The 21,722-nt window shown below is 40.0% G+C and overlaps 1 long non-coding RNA gene across 2 annotated transcripts in view; it reads left to right on the top strand.

Annotated features, from left to right (window-relative positions):
• Positions 1 to 21,722, top strand: part of LOC140106410 (uncharacterized) — a 273,463-nt gene that overhangs the window by 142,033 nt on the left and 109,708 nt on the right. For both annotated transcript variants that reach the window (XR_011850782.1, XR_011850783.1), the window contains exon 3: positions 976 to 1,050. This is a non-coding gene — a long non-coding RNA (uncharacterized lncRNA). The remainder of the gene's footprint in view (positions 1 to 975; positions 1,051 to 21,722) is intronic.

Raw genomic sequence — 21,722 nt, 5'->3', positions numbered from 1 at the left:
ATAAGCTTTTATTGTGTAATGTTTCACACGGCCAAGTTTACAGCTTAAAACTTGATTGTCCAAATTTATTTGCCAAGACCTTAATGTCATTGAACTCTTTTCTGCTAGAGTTATCCAGTTTTCTGCTAGTTAGCCTTTGGAAAGGAACTATTTCAAATAATATAAATACAATAAAAACAATGATTATAATAAATTCATATAAAAGCTAGCAAATGACAATGGTCATCACTAATCATAACTAATTGGCTGGAACTATTCCCACCAACTCCTCATCATAAACCTTTCAATGCAAGTATAAGCCTTTCTTCCTCATTTTCACATAACTCCATTGTTAATGACAGCTTGTGCATTCAGCAGCAAAAAGAGTGAGCTAAAATGAAGCGGAAGAGTTGTGGTTGGCAAAGAGGGGTGTAACTGATAAACAGGACTACAGGGATGGTCCCAAAGCATTTTGGAAGCCCAGAGACACCCAGGAAAGCATTTGGTTAATTATCATCTACAACATCCACAGAGATCTACATGTTGGCATTATTACTTTGTGAAGGGGGAGGGGTAATATTTAGTTTAAACAATTGATAATGAATTCAACGATTTCAGACACAATTTTGTGAACCAATTGGTACATCTGTAAAACCTCTGTCTATAAAATGGCTGAGGATACCTTAATACTGCCAGTCTGTTATATTCCTAGTCTTAACACTGTTGGTTTAAAGGGGTTGGCTGCTTTACCTTATGTTTTTTGTAATGTGTGTAAGTGTGAGGGGCAGGATATTAGGTCATTTATCTATTAATAGTTCTGCACCGCTTTCTTTATATGTATGGTGAAGCCGGAATTCTTAGAAGAGGATTCTTAGAAGATTTACCTCATCAACCAGACATTCCGGTCCATAAAATAGCTGCAGATGGAGGGTCATGTGAACTCTAAGTGCCCATGAACAATCGGTTCACTAATAATGAACCTGCTTTTATTGACAGAGTCCTTCTTCACTCCCATTGACATCCTACTGATCCAATCAACTACCGGGCCGGGGCTATGGACTTTCTTATAAGGTCAGTACCCTTTGTCTGCTATAGTCTTGTACTCCGTAAGCTAGATGTGTTGTTTTGTCATTCTGCATTCTGATATCTCTGACCCTTTACCTGTATTGTTGACTATCCATTTGCTTTGTGATTTTGTTCTGCATTGTCCTAGCCAGTGATTGCTGGAATGGGGTTTAGTCTCAGGGTGCACTGTCTCTGTCTGTGTCTCCAACCCAAACCCTGCCGCTTCATAACAGCAGTATTGTTTAACATTTCACATGAAACAGATTTATTAGCAGGTCTAAAAGATTTGAGACCCTTGCTAAAAAAATTTTATTCTATGAATAAATTGTGGTCTATGATCACAGCATCGCCAGTGTAATTTTATCACCTGTATTTATAAAGTTCTTCATGAATACAGCAGTCCCTCTTCTAAGAATCCTCCTGACACACTATTTTTTTGTAAAGATTTTACAATTTTTTGCATATCTTTGCATTTCTTGTTAAATGTATACCTGACCCCTTTACTTCAAAAGCAAAAAAAAAAACACAATAAGAAAGCTTTTAGAAATGAAATAAGCTAGCATTCTACACAAGTGCCCTGGCAAATACCTCCCAATGTGAATAACGGATCAGGTTTCCCAGAAGAACTCCATAGTTAAGAACAAATGTGATGGTTCAGCTTTGCAAAAAACTGAAGCACTTGTTTATTTCTTAAATCAAATAAATTACATGGGACACTTCAGACACATATGACAATTCAGATGATAAGTGTTTGAAGTGTCCCGTGTAATTTATACAGATTTAGAATAGAATAGACTAGAATAGAATAAAACTTGCGTCAAGTTTCCTAAGGCATCTGGTTTGCCAGACTTCCTCTAGCGGATGCAGCATCTCCCCAATAGTGCTCTGGGCTCTCCGGATAACCTTGTTGAGCTGGTTCTTTTCTCTACTGTTTAAGCCTCCTCCCCAACAGACAACCGCATAGAACAATACGCTCGCAATCATCGTTTGGTAAAATATTTTTAAAATTAGGGTGGAGATTTGGAATGACCTCAGCTTCCTCAAAAATTGCAACCTGGTCATGGCTCTTTATTTGACAAATAAAGAAGCATTACTGTTTTCTTACAAAGTTGAACTTGAAAGTTTTTATTGCCTCAAAAAAGTGACACACACTTTTACCTGTTCTGACTCAATAAAAACCTACAGAACGCATCTTTTTCTAAGAATTGCCTAAAAATTATGTATAGCATAAAAACTTTGAGACTGCACATAGCAATAAGACAATTGTGGCATTTTTTTGCTTTTAGGAAACATCAATCACGTGTGAATGCCATGAACCTCTCCAATTTCTGTACTGTTAAAGACTCTACACAGTGAGATAATATAAAATAGCAGGGTATATGTGAAAAAATTACATCTGCACAAAAATATTTATCAGCTAAAAGAGTTAAAAGATCACCTTTTTACCACTACCAATTATTATATAAAACTTAATTTTTTTACACTAAATTTATTTGGATAAGATAAAGAAATTTAATTTAAAATGTATAAAGAAACATATTTTTGTTGTTTTTCTCCCAACAAATATATTATGACTTCCAACAATTTTCAGCAGTTTCTTTATTATAAAAAGAGAGCCCCTAAGTACGCACATAGATGAAATGCATGCATTTCAATTTGATACTATTCCACACCCAAGGCAAGGGGAATCATTTTGACAAGGTCAACCATCATGTTATAGGAACATGGTATTAGAAAGAATTGTAATTTGATTCCCTTGGTGCAGCTTACACTGTCCCCAGTAGAATTAATGCATCTTGTGCAATATTTATTTCACAACAAAATCGAAAACTCCACATATTGATTTTTTTATGCTGAACCATAAAACAGTCAAAAGGAAATAAATGTTAACACTGTAAGACTTGAATTTTAACTTTTTAAGGGTTATTTACAGTATACCAATATTAAAATAAAAATGAAGAATTATCTATCATATTGGTTCTAAATCAAATCGTATTGTCTACAATTCATTTGAGTATAATTAGTCAAAGGCAGGAATTGTAGGAGTTGGAAAAAGAATTTGAAGTCTAAATGCACACAAATGAGTCAAATATTGGTCATAAAAGAGACAGAGACCAAAAAATGATAACAATTTACATCAGAATGTACATCAGGGGGACATTTCTCTTTTGTATACTGTCTTTTTCAAAGCTCCAACTACGTATGCTACTTTTTAACTTCAAAAAGTCCTCCAGGAAAATTCCTGACAGTTATATAAAGGATATAGTGGAGACAAGAAATCGGACAATTTGTTTATTTCAACGGAGCAGGATAGGATAAAGTAACAACAATATTTCGGACTATGGGTTTCGGGGCGGATTGCACCCTTCTTCAGGTCCATAAAAAGCACACGTATTCAGCCTGATCTAGCTCCCAGAGTAATGCAGGTGGCGTCCATATAAGGTGTAAGAAGACCGAGCATCCATCTCAAACTGACATTGGAGTGAATGTGTTGATTTGCAGATAATGAGTGCCAAGCTCAATAGTAACCAGAGCAGACGGGAGCTAGATCAGGCTGAATACGTGTGCTTTTTATGGACCTGAAGAAGGGTGCAATCCGCCCCGAAACGCGTAGTCTGAAATATTGTTGTTACTTTATCCTATCCTGCTCCATTGAAATAAACAAATTGTCCGATTGAGAAGCGCGTCTTTGTATCCTGCTTTATTTCTCGTCTCCACTATATCCAAATAGCCGGGTTGGAACCCATTCTGGAACGCAGGAGACGCTGCTATTTGTAGAGTTAGATAAAGGAGCAGTTCCCAGCAGAATAATCATTATGTTGGCTAATGCAATGCTGTGATGAATTTATGACTTGTGACTATTCGAATAGTCTTTCCAGTCCCCCTTGGTGTATATGAAGAAGATACAACTGTTTGTCATTTAATGTTTGACTTTTAATGCAACCTCTTTGAAAAATATCACATTGGGGCACATTTACTAAGAGTATTGCAAAATGCCTTAAATGCAGTTTGCCTGTGTATAATGTGTACCAGTTTCATGATTACTTGCACCCGTTCTTCGTGAATGTGGCACTTCCTGCACTTTCCCGATAGAGTGAACCAACTTTTTTGTGGTGCACCTTTAACATAGGGTACGTGACACACTTCTGTGGGACATTGCATGATAAATCTGGCAATCGGTCCGACTGAGCACCTGAATGATGTCTAGTGTAACTATGCTATAAAATGGTTGCATGGGACACAAATGTGGTGCAGACTCTTCTTAAATACTTATGCAAGCAGTTTGCACCTAAAAGAACATGCAAATTCCACCAGAAAACTGGCACACAGCCCTTAGCAAAAGTGTCTCAATGTCACATAAGAAGACCGCTGCTGCCATAATGATAAATCTATCAGGCATCAGAGCAAAAAAGGCAGATTTTAAATATGATAAATGTCCCCCAAAGAATGGATGCAATATGTGAAAATAATGGACATGAGCATTCATGAAATTGTTGCATTTTCTGCATTTAGAGACAAAAATGTCTCACCTATGACAAAAATAATTTTCAAAAAGTTGTAGTAGAAATCAGACAACCTGTTAAAAAATCCCACCCAAAAGTTGGTGGTAAAATATCCCAATAATGAATGGATAGTGTCGAGTTTAAAATGTTATTATCTAAATTAACATTATTACAATAATGTATAAGGCCCAAAAGTATGCAGAGCTTCTAGGGTGGGATTTATCAGGGCTTGTATGCTATTTTTCTGGTGTACAATTTTCAGGTACATTTCCTGGTGCTTGGCCAGAAATTGGGCCTGTTTCCGCTTTTATGCTACCTCCTTGCCAAGTGAACATGGAGAGGTGTGAAGGGTGTCATGCTTGTACATGTGAGGTACTGGTGTAGGCTGTAGAACATTACTAAACCATTGCTGACATGCTGGTAGAGCACCACTTTTGAAAGCCAGTCTTGGTTTACTCGTTATGGTATTATAAATGCTAGGAGATAGGTGTATAGCTAATGACTACAGTACTCAGGCGCAAGTTCCGGGTTGGTACAAAATTGCATGACAAATTCTCCTGGCCATGAAGTATTTCTACACCCAGATGGCTTCATCTGCTTACTTCACAGAACAGTCATTTACAGCATAATAACCCCTAGATAACAATAATGTCCCAAACTGCAATTCTAAATAATATACATTATACAATCTTCACAAGACAATCAAGCATACTGTGCCCCTGCCTTCATCAAAAATATATCTTTCAATGCATCTGACCACATTTTGCCCTGCACATATATCAAATATAGCCATTATAACACAATTAACCACACTGTGCCTTTACTCTGTAAAGAATCGCTTAATATGTAGTATATGCAGTGCGTTGCGAAAGAATTTGCACCCATTCAACTTCTCATTTTTAGATGTTACAGCTACAAACATAATTTTTTTTTATTGGAATTTGATGTGATAAAACAACACAAAAGGGCAGATATATCATAGTTTGATGTGTTTTTTAGTTGTATTTTACAGACATTTTAGGTTCATTAACATATTTGCATAATTAACGTGCAACTCTTTCAAGTAGGGCGCTGGAGTTTGTGTAGCCGTAAAACTGGTTTGCGACTAAATTTTAAAGGATGCAATCAAGTTGTAAGATGATTTATAAATATTTTTAAGGAATACAAATATATGAGAAATGATACTCCTGAATATAAATATAAAATCTGTTTTCCCATGTACAAATGGGTTCAACCTGGCTATGCTCACCCAGAGAATGGCTATCAAACATTTCTCTTATAACTTTTTTCACACTGCCAAGAGCCAGTAAGCATTTCCAACTGCTTATCAACCCTCAGGGATTCTACATCCCATGGACTTTGAATACTAGATAAGTCAGTTTCTTTGAATTGGTTTATATTGGGATATAATTAGCCTTTTGGACAATCATCCACTTAAAGCTTCACTGGCTAATTATATTTATTATTCCTGACAAATTAATCACTTTTACTCAGATGACTATTGTCACTATAATAATGAGGCACCTGTTTGAGACCTAATGAAATACACTTTACACTAATGAAACCTGATGTCCATGATGAAAAACAACCCAATATAAGGAAAATGTATTTACTTGTCTTTGCTAAAGATGTTAGGAATTGCTCAATGATTGGCAAATAATTGCTTTATGTATATTATGCTGTAACTGTTCAACATTTTTGCTTGTGGGTTGGGTTAAGTTATCTACGGTAAGGCTTCATGTTTTTTCATTGTTTCATCTGACTATGCTATTAAATTGTAATGCGTTATTTTGTTTTTGATATGAATGCGATATATACCATATACAATCCAGTATAACCCTAGTTTTTCAGCACAAAATTTGTTCTCAAAAACCCTGACTTGGCTTATACTCGAGTCAAGAAAAAAAAATAGTCAAAACTCACCTTTCCGACATCACCCGTTGGTCCAATGCTTGATTTGATGCTCTGGTGCCGCCGCAGGTCCTTCGGATCCTCTTCGGGTTTTTCCACTCCTCTTCGGAAAAATCCTGACGCAGCAATGGAGATAGACTGGGCAGGCTATATACTACAGGGGCTGGGCAGGCTATATACTACAGGGGCTGGGCGGGCTGCAGGGCCGGTTCTAGACAAAGTGGGGCCCTGGGCAAAACTAAAAGTGGGGCCCCAAAATAAAACTATTTTATGACCAGTCACAGTCAGTAAGAGGCTCCCTTTAGTATGGTAAAACAAACTGTAATATGGAAGAATTTTATAGGAGATAGATAGATGATAGGGAGATTTATGGGCAGCATGGTGGCTCCGTGATTAGCACTACAGCCTTGCAGCGCTGGTCAACATCTGCAAAGATTTTGTATGTTCTCTCTGTGTCTGCGTGGGTTTCCTCCGGGTCCTCCGGTTTCCTCCCACACTCCAAAAAATTTGGGGAGGGGGACCGATATTTTCTGAAAGCAGACACTTGCCCCATTTTCAAAATTGCATCAAAGATTTTATAGACATAGGCGCCTTCATGCAATTTTGATTCAAATTGAAACATTTTATTAAAAATACTTAAAATTTGACTTTGATGGCAAAAAATTTGATCCAAACAGAAAATATTTACCTTCACATCTCCTAAATGTAATACATGGACATTTGTAGAGTTCACAAATGTGCCCTATTGATATGTTCACATGAATAAATCCACATAATATCACTAAAACTGTAATAACTAGATATCTGCTTTTCAGCTAGACATTTTTAGACAGTCACAACCTGCAAAATATATCAATAAAACAGAATAAAAAGTAAAGGCGACATAAAACCTATAGAATTTTGAAAGCAGACAACCAGGCCATGCATTTGGCAATTAACATTCAAAATTTCCTCTAAAATATGTACAAATCCACAATACTTATATAAAGAAAATCTACTTTCCTAAAAAAGGAAGATGTGAGGAGATCATACAGACCCCACACCAAAATATTTACCAAAATATGCATCAAAGGGAACTGCAGAAAATTCCCACAGATCTATCATTGTCTGTTCCTTACACAATGGTAACCCAAATAAATAACTATATGTCCATAAACCAAGCTAATGAGATAATACAAGTCACGTTTAGATGTCGCCATTGTATTATCACAATAACAGAATCCTCCGCGCTTCATAAGAATGAGAGTGAGAATGTCATAACATAGGTGTAAATAATGGAGGATGATGGGAAATAAAAACTTTATACCAGGACATGTGTGTGTTTTTGGTGTTATTGAATGTTCATCGTATCAGTCAATTTTCCCAACAAAAAATAACTATCACAAAATAAAAGGGAATAAGAGAGAATGGGCCACATTTATCACTTTTGTGCGCATAGGTGTAGTAGTTGTGCCTAAATTCTGGCGCACTGTTTTCCAGAATTATCACAAGCTTTTACAGAATTAGCACAACCATCTGTGATAAGTATATTTTCTGCCTCTTATTAATCACTTTACTTTAACACAGTTTAGGCGCAATTTTGGCGCAGTTTCGGCGTAATGTTAGATTCAGGCACTTACATGTGATCCTGCTACAAGCTCCTCTCTGCTTCTCCCACATCCCAGAATGAGAATGACCCTAACAGCAGCACCCAGGTGTGTGACACCCTGCACCCAGTGGCCTCCTCAGCAGGGGCTTCTCCTGGAGGGGATCCCCCAGTGCTGATCTCCTGCTGCACCCCTGTAATTCTGCACAGTATCCCCCTCAGAAACACTGGTGACACTGTGCAGAATTACATGGGGGACACTTGTCAGTACTATGTGCAACATTCTGTAACGTTCTCTTCTCTCTTGCTTTGAGCTCAGGATTCTGCAGAATGTTTTGTAAATAGAAGGTGATGAAGTGTAAATAGAGTCTGCAGCTCCTGTCTGCAGAGTATCTAATGACTGTATTATCTGTACTAGTGTCTGCAGAGTATCTCATGTCTGTATGATCTGTACTAGTGTGTGCAGTGTCTGGCTGAGCTTTGCTGCTAGAAATGAGCTGTTCTGCAAAGGGGCTCAGTGCTTTCTTCTCAGATAATGCCACCTTCGGGCTGGAGTGTTTTTGCGCCCGTTTTTGCGCCTAAATGAAAAGTCGCAAGTGATGAATATCATTAGGCGCATCAAAACATCTGGATAGCTAGGATAAATGAGGGAAAGCTGGTTATTTTTTGCTGCGCAGCTAGCATTTAGTCACATTTAGTCACAAAAATGGCACAAAAAATGGTGCGCCTGAATGAAAAGGCGCAAAAACAACAGAAAAAAACGATTGATACATGTGGCCCAAAGTGTGTTCTTAGATTTGCATAGAGAAGGGTTAAAAACATGAATATTAGTTGATATTATCCCTTCTCAAAATGTAGTACTAGTAACATATAAAGTGAATATTTCCATTATCTGTGAGGTGCAGCAGCTCCTGTGTGCAGCTAATGCTCCCTGCAGCCTGATGGCTAAGAATCTGGAGATGGGGGAGACACTTCAGGGAGCTGTATCTCTGGTTCTGTGACACATAGAACCTCACTTATTTTTTCCTATGAAAGAAGAGAGTCTCCTCTTTTATATGTGTGTTTCTAAAATGCAGAAACTGCCGTCGGAAGTGATATTTATATATAAAAATGGCACCTGATATTCTCACTTTAAACCTGAATATCTCTGGATCCATACACCTAGAAACAAAATTCAAGATTCATTTGAAAGAAGAGATTCTCCCCTTTCTCCCTGGGGGCCCTGGGCAATTGCCACCTTTGCCTACCCATAGCGCCGGCCCTGGCGGGCTGTATACTACAGGGGGCTGGCAGGCTATACAATACAGGGGTCTTGCTGGCTATATACTGGGAGGCTGTGACCAATGCATTTCCCACCCTTGGCTTATACTCGAGTCAATAGGTTTTCCCAGTTTTTTGTGTTGATATTAGGGGCCTCGGCTTATACTTGGGTCGGCTTATACTCGGGTATATACGGTGTATGTATTGGTATATATATATATATATATGTATATATATATATATACATATATATATACATATATATATATATATATATATGGATTTCTTCCCTTTATTCTCCCGCCATCATCCCTGCTTTTCCTCCTCATTCCTCCTCATCCTTCCTCTCCACCCTCCAGCATCCTCTCACTTCATCCTTCTACCCGTTTTCCTTCCCCTTCCTCCTCATGCCTCCTTCCTCAGGAGTAGCATATCTATAAAATGATTTACTGAAAATCTTGAGGTGTTATATAGTAACATGATTAGGAATTCAAACCGGATACGTTTTTCCTGTGCTGCTAGACCTATTAATAGACCCATAGGCTTTCATAGACGAATATTCCAACTACCTAAATTCTAACTAGCCACAATTTGTTCATGAATAAGTATTTGTACATTGGAATATAATTGCAACTTTGGATGTTGGTTGATTCTGAATTCCTTATGTGCAAAAATTATTGCAGGTCATTCTGCACGTACTGCCCATTGCGTTTTTTCAATATTCCAGCACAATTATTACCTGCACCTTTAGAAAATTGTCCAAATCATTTTGTGCAAAACCACTCCCCCTCCCAAACATGATAACAAAATGTGTGAAAGGACTCTGCCCTATTCCATAGTATTTTCACAAAATGTTCACAGATTTTCAATACAGTTTTTGATACACAACACCACGCAACCTCTAGAGCCTAATAATGTGTGAAACAAAAATACACATCAAAAGACACAAATAATAAATGGCCCCCAATGTCATTGGCGAAGGAATGTGTTTTCAATCTCCAATGTGTATTCAAAGTTTTAAATTGAGTTCTTTTCGGTCTCTTTTGACCTTTTTGTTACTAACATTTCTGGGAGGTCTGTCCTTGAATGGAATCGTTTTCTCTGTTACCTTTGCAATGGTTTTTCTGTTATTTTGCATTTGATTTGCTTTTTGGACTCTGTGCTGACAGGTCAAATTGCCTTTATTTCATGGCCTTTCAGAAACATTTGGCACATTCGGAATGAATACACATGGCAGCTGCATGGCACTAATTGGTTAGTGCTATGAGGGTACCATCTAGAAAATGGACAATACATTTTGTCTTATGTTGTCTGAGTGCAGAAACAACTCTAAGTGTATTTAAGATACTTACTTCTTCTTCACATGTACTAATGTCTGCTGGGCTTCTTATGATATAAAATTTACCAGATTTATTTCTTCTAAAATATTTCAATGATATAACAAGGCTACTTCTTTACTTTCTTGAGTGAAAAGTTTTTTTTGCCAATACATCTTTATGGATGCATTATAAATTCATTTAACTCAGTTTTTAGCAGAGAATTACATTTTCACTGAATTTTCTATTCCCTTTCACTAATAAAAAAGAAGTATTGCATTGGATAGCGACTGATTTCTCTAACCTAACATTGTTCATTTTTGTAAGCTCCTTTATTCAAGGAGCTAGTTGCTCTGTAACTGGTTCTGTAGTATACATATGCTATGTGCACACAACCATGTGCTCATCGGGGTCAGCACACAAAAGAGGACGAGGTGAGCACTCCCACCCCTCCTCTCTCCATAGAAAGCAGTGTGAGACACACAGTGCTCATCTCACTGTGACCGAGTACCATAATCTTCTATGGGATCTCACTGCAAATTGTGTGGCTGGATGATGGGCACCTATATGGTCATATGCACGTAGCTGGTCCTTGAACCATATCCAGTGGCAGATTCTGTGTCTCATGGGCTTGGGCCGTTGACACTACTTTGGCTCCCCAGCATCCAAACCAACATGTGCCTAGATGTTAGGACTTAAGTCCTACTCTATATACTCTATCTTCTATATCCTCATTATCGTGATGTCAAGTAGCCGCGACACCAGAGCATCATAGTTTATGCCTTTCGGGCACAAGAGGAGAAGAGGAAGCTGTGGGGAGCAAAAGCCAGAGGCAAGTATGGAGGTTTTTTTTTCTGTAAGATGAAGACCGCAACTCTGACTGATGATGGATCTTCATATAGATCCTGAGTTGAGCCCCGGAGGGGCTGTGTTTTCTCATGTCCCCCCTGCATGGTTGGGGATGAAAAGAGCCTGACACATGGACATACAGGGGCTTATTTACTTAGGGCCTGCGGACTGCACTTTCGTCAGATATTCCAACATCTTCGGGTTTTGCATGGCTGGCTATGCATTTAGAAGGGGATTTTGGAGCACGCAATTGGATTTTGGTGCAATCTCGTTGGCTTTCATGCGACAGAAATCAGTGGCAGCCAATGGACGATTTGATTAATTCGGACTGAGCGCGAGATTTTACTTTAAAATTGTGTCACAAGACATGCACTTACATGCACCGGGAAAAAGGTGAACTCCGGCGGACCTGATCTGGGAAACGACTCATGCAGGAAATCGGGACATTCCGGATCGGGGAATGAGCCAGGGACTGGTAAGTAAATGTGCGCCATAATCTGCTTCCTCCCCCTTCCCCTGGGACTCGCCACAAGCTACTGGCACGGAGCCAGTTGATCTAAAGTAAACTGTTATAAAGTACTGAAATGATTCAGAACGCTGACAAAGGAATTCGGCATAATATAGGCTATTGGAACCTGTCACCAGCTAAAAGGACATTCCTAGTGACAGGCTCTCTTTAAGTAAAGCAGTGAGCAATCACATCTTCTATGGGGCAATAAATAATAAAATTGTTGCCAGAACCTTGACTTGTGAAAACAATAGACGTTGAGTGTAAAATAGGACTGTAAATCTCTCTTTGAACTACACCTGATATTTAAATCTAGATCTGATAATATGTGCAGTAAGCTTGGCTCTCTAACGAGATCTTTTAAAAGTATATTGCTTTCCATATCTACTTAGGCATATGAATTCTGTCAGAAGACACATGCATCAATCTTGGTCCCTTATTATTTGTTGAACTTTATTTGGTTCTGAAAGTGTATTTATGCATCAAGTTTAGTGTTGTCATTTTATCAATTTATTGAACTCTCTACCATGAATTATCTGTTAAGCATTAATTTAGTAAGTGTAGTTCTGATTGTGTATATGTTATTGTATGTCACTGGCAGCTTAACACATCTAAATCCAGTAACTTAAAGCAAAGATGCATAGTTCATTAGGCCTTACTTGATTTATTTACTCAATTTAATTTTAAGTACTAAGAATCCTTACCCCCTATAGGTTAACACTTTGAATGCTGGAGACTAAACTTCTGAGGCCCACTGTCATAATGAGAACAGAGGAGATCAAGTGTTGCTAGGTTCTCCGTATAGAGCACTGTTGTAAATTATTGACCATTACTTTTACTACGTGACTTCCAGGATAGTTCCTTCATTCTTACAAAACTGAAATAAGATATGGATGATTTAGGATGATCCAGATAATTCATTTTCTTAGAGAGAAAACACTAAGTTGTTTAGTTCACAAGTGTTATATATCTTAGAGAAAAGTGTCTTATTCACACAATGGCTCCCATGAATCTCCTTTCTTCTTGTATAATCATTTTGTCAAGCTGAAATTTCAGCAGAATTCTGCCTTGGACAAAATATGGATAGAATCTAACTGAGATATCAGATTACATACAAGCTCTATACAGATGGGAAGTATCAACTAGGTCTACATCCATCAGCTTGCACATTTTAGATGGAGTCTGTAAATTCCACAATATTTCTAATCTGAAAGGATCTGCTCTAAGTTGTTGTCAGTCTTGGTATCATAGTATACAGTATAAGGCTAGAGAAAGAGGTCCATCAAGTTCAACTTTTAAGAATCAAGCAAATGTTGTTTTTTTCCATAACACATGATTTTTGCTCTCCAGATGCATTCAGATCTTTCTTGAACATGTAAAAAGAGTCCTCCACAAAAACCTCCTCCGGCATAGAGATCCATATTATCACTGCTCTTACAGTAAATATTGTATGGCAATGGTAGAATCACCTCTCCTTTAGGCATGGAGGATGCCCCAATGTCCTGGCTACAGGCCTAGGTATAAAAAGATTTTTGGAGAGATCCCTGTACTGCCCATCCAGATATTTGTACAAAATAATGAGATCTCCCATCAGCCATGTTTTTTCTTAACTGAATTATTCCACATTTATTGATCTATCATTTTATTCTAGTCCACTAATTCCCCTAAATAGCTTGGTTGCTCTCCTCTGTACCAGTTCTAGTTCTTTTTTTATACGTTGGCTCCTAAAAGTTTTCACATTATCCAATATGTAGTCTCACCAGTAATTTGTATAAGGGCAAATCTATGTCCTTATCATGAGAATGGAGTCCTCCTCAAATACATCCTATAATTTTATTTGCTCTAGCAGCAGATACCTGCCGCTGGTCACTAAAATTAGGTTAACCATCCACCAATACCCCCAAATCTTTTTCAGCTGCAATTTTACCAAGTAATTGACTGTTTAGAACATAATTGTACTTTGTTTCCGTGGTCCAAGTGCATAGCTTTACATTTATCTAAAATAAACCTCATCAGTCATTTCTCTGATGCTGCACTGCCTTGGTTAAACTGTTCACATTCAAAATAGAATTTACGTTATTCCTCATCATGTCTTCCATCATGGGATTTTCCTGAGTAAAGACAGTTGAGAAGGCAACATTGAATAGATAGACCCTTTTCTCATCTCCTTCCAATATGACCCCCAGGTTATTCCTGGGCCCGCACACTCCATTTTTAGTTTCTTGTCATTTATATATATGCAAAATAATTTGGGATTATTTTTTACTTTCCTTAGCAATATTTTTTCAGTCTCTATTTGCTGCCTTTATCTGTGTTTTACAGAATTAATTTTTCTCTCTATAATCCTGAAATGTCTCATTGCTACCTTTTGTGTTTTAAGAACTCAAACGCAAACTCAAATCACTCTTGTTTATTGCTCTACGAACTGTACTAGTTAAGCACATTGGATTTTTCTTGTTTCTCTTATGCTTTTTCCCATATATTATGTGTTTTTCACAAGACCTTTTTACAAGGTCTTTAAAAATGGACAATTTTTGGATGTAAATTTGAGAACATTGTTCCAGTTTATGCCTTCAGATGGGCCCCTATGGTTAAGTTTTTGTAAAAACAAGGGCATAACAAGCTAAAAGAAGAGCAGATCCTTCCAGAGGGGGCATTCACCAGCATGTAAGTGCGCTTTGTTTACAATCTTTAATAACGTATGTACAAAAGAGCAAAAGGCAGATGTATACGGGTGGAAATATCTAATCTTTAATAACGTTGGAAGATTGATTACAATTAGAGATGAGCGAGCATTAAAATGCTCGAGTGCTCATTATTCGAGTCAAACTTTTTCTGATGCTCGAGTGCTTGTCTCGAATAACGAACCCCATTGAAGTCAATGGGAGACTCGAGAATTTTTCAAGGGGACCAAGGCTCTGCACAGGGAAGCTTGGCCAAAAACCTGGAAACCTCAGAAAATGATGAAAACACCACGGAAATGGACAAGAAACAGCAGGGGAAGCATGCATGGATGCCTCTGATGCTGTCTAATTGCATCATTATTCCAAAATGATGGGCAACAGTATGGAGATGACACTGTGAACAAAAAATCGTATTAGATTACGCCACACGTGACATACAGTACGCTTCACCGGCAGAGAGAATGTGGAGTGGGATTTCTGGAGAATAGCTTGCTAAACAGTAGCAGGCAGACTAAGCTAGAGGAAATTGCATTTGCACCACTGAGAGCACACAAAAAGATTTTGTGCTGTGACTTTCACTTTCACAAAAAAAAAAGTCAGACTGTGCTCAATTAAATCAAACCCCCAATAAATTGTCCCACTTAGCCCTTTGAAATGGATATGTGTGTCACTAAGAGCCAAAAATAACGTTCGCAAGTCTCCCTGCAAATTTGTCACAATATGGTAGTAGCTGCACTACTAGTGCCAACAAGCCCAGCCACAAGCAAATGAAAAAAAAAAGCTATTGTAGCCCTAACAAGGGCTGTTGGGTCCTTGTAGAATCACTCCTGACGCTATCCCTGACCAGCAGCAGCTCTATCCCTAACGGCATCCAGGCAGAGAATCATCCGAGCACCGCGGGCAGTGGCTAGTATATTCCAGGGTCACCTGATCAGGCTGGGTGTACTGCAGAGTCTCCTGGCTTGTGATTGGCTCTGTTTCTGGCCGCCAAAAATCAAAACGGCGGGAGATGCCATTTTCTCGAGTTGGCAAACAAGTATGTTCGCTTATCTCTGATTACAATCTAAATGTGTTGTTAGTGATTCATGTAAGGCTTTACTTTTCCATATCATATTTTATGGTAGTAGATGCAGTGGTAAACTCGAGTATGGTTATCACTGTTGACTTTGTTGAACGATTATTTACAGTAGTCTCCCCTGAACTGCCGGCTGCATCTGCAGAACAGTGCTGGGTAATTTACATTCTTTACAGTCCTGCAGACCTCTTATTGACATTGCCCTCACTTGAAAGTCCAGAACTTTATCTGCACAATACATTGAATAAATCTGTATGAGTGAGTTTTTATCTCCCAATTGTTCAAAACATAACAGTAAATTGTTATGTTGGGTATTAAACATTGCATTAAACTTATGCTATTTATGTTAGGTGACAAATTGCGCAGTAAATTGAAAATTATATAGAAAATAATCCATACCAAAATGCATGATAAATAATGAAAAGAATTGAGCATTCTTTGGTGAAATAGAATCACTCTTATTTAGTTTTGCATCTCTACCCCATTCACTGAATTGACAATAATGGAATTGTCTGGATATTTCTTTGCTAAGCAGCATTTAAATAGGTTCATAACTGGCAGGTGGGCAGTCCATGGATTGAGCACCACAAATTTTTCAATAGAGAGCCTGATTAACATATTAGGTGCCAAAACTAAACAAAATGGGGGGGGATATATTTATCTGTCTATGACAGAATTGTATCGTAATTTTCACCAAAAACTGCCTTTGCCACACATATAAAGTGCTTTAAACAGTTTCCAGGCACTCCTACAACTAGTTCAATAAAAGGGGTGTGGTCTATGGAAAGGAGCTTGATCTTGTTCCCCAAAATTCTGTGCGCCAAAAATAATGCTGACACAACAGAATTGTGTCCTAGTCTTTTGAAGTAAAGGAAAAACGGATATATCATCTAGACACCAGACACTTGACACTTGAATTTTGTGTGTCTAGTCTAAACCTTATAACCTTCAAGACGATTCATAAATCTGCCTTAGTGATTGCTCCACCACAGTGATTGCTATAAAAAGTTATATTGATCACACAAACTTGCAGGGAATCCGGAGAAATAATTTAATAAATGCTCTGCTTTTTATGCCAACAGGCATCTTAATGGTATGATCATTATTACTTCTATTAAAATACAAAGACACAATGATTCAGATGTATCTTAATCGCAGGCATATGCATGCTCCTCTCTGTGGCGGCGCCCGTCTCTGGTCCTCACTTACCACTCTGTGTTCCTGCTCCCTCCTGGCTGGCCAGTGCAGGCATCCCCACTCCAAAGGACGCCACTGATTGGCGCTGGCCACGTCTAGGTTTTCCTTAAAAGCCAGCTTCTCCCAGCAACCCCTGCTGGATCTTTGAGTGTATGCCAATGAGAAAGAAAGCTATTGCTGTGTACCTGCTCTGATCTCCCATTGTGAACCTGGACTTGACCCTGCCATCGCGGACAAGTCATTCCTGTGGAATGACCTGGTTGCACCACGCCACAGCAAGACCATCCTGCTTCGCTGCGGGCTCTGGTGAAGACCGTGTGCCACTTAGATTCCTTAGGTTCCCTGACACCGAGCCCTGACACTTTCAATTTGCACCTGCATGTTTTCTTTTTTGTTGATCACTACTGCTCTTTAATTTAAGTATGCAATTTTCCTTTTATTAAATCATACAGCTTTCTTGCACAAATTTTGGTGCACTTTCTGAAAATCTTTGCTCTTTTTTTGTGCAAACTTTGCCAAACAGTTTCATATGCCTGATATGGACTGCGTCCCGGGTGCTTGTACATACCATGTCCCAGGTTGCAGGCGCACCCGTGTCCCCCTGTGTCCCCCATCTCGGCTGCTGCAGGCTGACTGACCCGTCTGCACTTCAGTGACGCCTCCTGTGGTCCGGCGCTAGTGTCCCCGCCTCCTAGGGTGTGCTGGCTCTATGAGCTTTAAAGGGCCAGCACATAACTAATTGGTGCTGGCCGGCCACCAACCTGATAAACAGCCATCTTCCTGTAATCCCTGCCAGATCTTTGTGCCTCATAACATTAGAGAAAGCTCTCTATAGTGACTCCTGAGATTATCTGTTGGGACCTCTGTTTTCATTCCTGACCTTGCATCCTTGCCGCCTGTCCTGACCTCCTGCCAGACACGATTCTGATTGCCGATTCTGTTCCTCGCCTTGGCAACTACTGCAAGCAAAGTCATGCCTGTGGAATTACCTGGTGGTATTGCAGCAAGTCCAACCTGCTTTGCGGTGGGCTGTGGTGAATACCAGGTGCCACTGAGACTTGGCTCACAGGTGTTGGCTTATAAATTGCTTGCAGTGGTTCCACCGAAACTAACAGTAAGATCCTGCCATGGATCCAGCCAAGGTTCCTCTACCCAAAATGGCTGACCTCGCCGCCATCATGGCTCAGCAGTCCAAGCAGATTGTCCCACATCCATCATGCAGGAGTTATTAGCTGCCCAGCAGCAGCGTCCAGTTCCTGTGGCACCTTCTGCTACAGCAGCTACAGGGGGACATTAATCATAGGGGTTCTCAGGTTCGCCTATTTTTGTGCCTCGTTTGTTCTCTTTTTTGGCTTGTGATCTATGATGGATCTAGTTCTGCCTTAGTAAATGCACTTCAGAACTATCTCATGTCCAATTCATTTGCGCCTACATTTGCGCCAAATTTGTCTCAAATTATTAGATATCATTTGTGACCAATAATGAAAGTAGAATGAGAAAATGTGACAGAATGTTCAGGGCTTCATCTCTGCACAAAAAAACTATCATTGTGATGTAACTGCAGGGACTAAAAGTTACAGCTATGGAAAAAACAAAAAATTCTTGCTGAAATTATTTTTTGCCTATTTTATTATAATGTACATAAAATGGAGTCTGATAATATTCTCAGACCTGTACAATAAGGCAATAATCACTCACATAGATGATCCGATAGAAAATTAAGAAGTTGTTACTTGAGAAATTTTACATTTTAAAACTGCGCTTAAGTATTTTCCATGTTGCATAGAGGTCATTCTTCATTTGGCAAACAAATATTTATGTTTTTAGTAATGAAAAGTGATTTTTTTTGGAAGTGCACCTGCTCAGAGTAGGTGCATTTTTGCGCCTTTTTAGGCGCAAATTAGTGATAGATCCCGTGCAAACATTTGTATAGGAGGTTCTCACTATGTCAGATAAGGCGCAGGGACTTAAAACCACTAAGTGCCGAACTTTGCTGTGTGCCATAAATGGCGCATAAATGTGCTAAATTAACGAGATGCGACAGATTTTTTGCGCTCAAAACAGTCTAACAGACTATGATTAATGCCTCCCATAGTGTCTTATGCAGAGCCTAGACTGCATTTGTCCATGCCCTCCAAGTAAACCAAGTTGTACAGGGGATTTATCACCCAGTGCTCACATCACTTTGAGTTTATGCCTACACAGTTCACCAATGAAGGTCTAAGGTGACATGCATGGTCAGTCTACATTCTGAGAAAGCGCTGGCATGGGCTACCTTTCTAGGACAGGGACAACCCGGTCACCGCCAATCTCGCCATATTCCTTGCTGAATTCTTCTCCATCTTTTAGGAAGCAGCCCGGACATCTTCTGCTGAAACCACCCTGCTGAACTTACGTCAAGGACTTGTTAGTTGGTGACAATGTGGCTCAGTTCTGCACTCTTGCCTCAAGCTTTCTTGGAAGGAACTGGCCTTGATCACCACCTTTAAGAAAGGACAGGTTAGTCAAATCAAGATGCCCTGTCTGCACGGGACCAGCACGGGTCCTCATCACCCTGGTCACTCAGATTGACATCCGGTTCTCTGAGTGCCTGGAGGAGCAGCGTCTTCAACAAGCAGATCAGGACCCGTCGACTGCCCAGCTTGGCTCCAGTCTTTCAAAGACCACCACAGCCGTCCTCCTTGTCTGCTGCAGAGGAGGCCATGCAGGTGGATAAAGCTCATCTGATGCCCCAAGAGTGCTTCAGATGACAACAGGAGAACCTGTGTCTCTACTGTGCCAGCCCAGAGCACTTTCTTGGAACTTGTCCACACCACCCACAGAGTCCGGGAAACGCCTGCACCTAGGGTTCCTAGGAGAAGCAAGCATCTCTAGGTGAGTGCAAAACTTCTCTATGTTTGAACATATCCATCCTGCTCAGCTCGGGAACAAGTAGCCAGTTTAGGGATTCTGCGTTCCTGGAATCCAGTTCTGCAGGATCTATGTGGTGCTACCCTGGTCTTCCAGCATCATCTTCCTGTGGTCCTACTTAAGCAGCTGCTGGTCATCTCATCCGTCAGTCGGCAGATCCTTTTGGATCTGTTCCGGTACCACACCGAACCCCTGTTGCACAAGGAAAGACTCATTTTATGTGCTACCTCGGTCTACCTTTTTTGTTCTACTCAACCTTCTGTGATTGTGACTTCATGCTCCTGTGCTCAACTGGCAGACTGGGGAAGTTCTTCATTGGGGACCAGAATGCCCATCACATTGTCTGGTGGCACTTTATATTGTGTCCACTATGTCTTCTCTGGTGTCCTCCAAGCATCTGACGGGTCTCCCGGCTTCATATATTGACTTTTCTGATGTCTTCTCGGAGAAGCAGGTGGAGACTCTGCCACCGCACCATCACAACTGCCCTAAAGGCTTGTTGCCGGGTACATCTCCTCCACGGGATCGGGTATACCCACTTTCTGTGCCTCAGAAAGAAAAAGAAAGATGATATGGGTGCCACATGTGTGAAACCTGATTGGACTAAAGTTACTTATGCTATGATATAATTGTGCTCACCTTTTCTGGTTGTACAGTCAGTACAACACATAAACCGGCTTCAGATGTGGCTTTTTGCGTGGTTTTGGCTGCCTTCCTGGGCTCCGTGGCGATAGTTTGCCAGGAAAGAAAGTTAGATGAGCGGATGGTGGTTTTAATTGGTTCGCTTGGTAAAACGTGCTTCGAGCCTGCACCGGGCTAATCCTCAGTTACAAAAAGCGTGCAATACAATAAATGCACATGGCTTATTAGCTTGTCTTTGTGATGTATGATGTATGAATTACGTAAGCATGACCTCCTTGCACACCATGATCTTCACTCCCGGCAGTTCATACCACATTTTTCCTTCCCATTGTTTTGATGACCAAGAAATAGCCAATCTTAAGCCTTGGCTTCTGGCGGTTGAAGAAGCTGTCTCCAAGCTGAAGTCTGCATTTTCCTCTGTTCCCGTACTAACTTGGCCTGATACAGATAAAGTGTTCCTGCTAGAAGTTGATGCCTCCTTGGTAGGAGCTGGTGCCGTTCTGCCCCAGAAAGGGCCCAAAGGCCGACTTGTCACTTGAAGCTTCTTCTCGAAAGCCTTCTCAGCCGCAGAGAGTAACTACTCCATAGGTGATCGGGAGCTTCTGCCCATAAAGCTTACCTTGCATGAATGGCATTATGTTCTGGAAGGATCTCATCATCCGGTCAGTATCTATAGTGATCACAAGAATTTCCTATATCTGAGTGCTCAGTGTCTCAATCCATGACAGGCTCATTGGTCCCTCTTCTTCTCTTGCTTTAACTTCCTGATTCATTTCCATCCAGCAGAGAAGAATGTCAAAGCCGATTCCCCTTTCTTGTGCCTCCAATGTAGTTGGAAACAAACCAACTGCACAACGTATTGAGTATGTTGAATGGCTTGTTGTTGCCTCTCCTGTGGATCTACAGTAAATTCCTCCTGGCGAGTCCTATGGATGCTATCTTGGGGCTGTTGATATCATGTGGCTGGGTACCCTGGGGTACAGAGATCTGTTGCTTTCATCTCTCGTTTCTACTAGTGGCCAGGTCTGGTCAAGGATTACTAGACTTTGTGAGCTCCTGCATTTACTGTGCCCGAAATAAGTCATCACATCACCAGCCTGCAGGTCTGCTCCGGCCACTGCCACTGTTAAGGAGATCCTGGACATGAAGTTGGTTAGAGGGAAGTGGTTCTTTCTTATCGGATGGAAGTGGTTCGGGCCAGAAGAGAGATCTTGTAAACCCGAAGACAACATCTTGGA

This window comes from Engystomops pustulosus, chromosome 11 (genome assembly GCF_040894005.1).
Source record: "Engystomops pustulosus chromosome 11, aEngPut4.maternal, whole genome shotgun sequence".
Taxonomy (NCBI): domain Eukaryota; kingdom Metazoa; phylum Chordata; class Amphibia; order Anura; family Leptodactylidae; genus Engystomops; species Engystomops pustulosus.
Note: the sequence above shows the minus strand (reverse complement) of the source record. Positions and strands in the feature narration are given on the sequence as shown.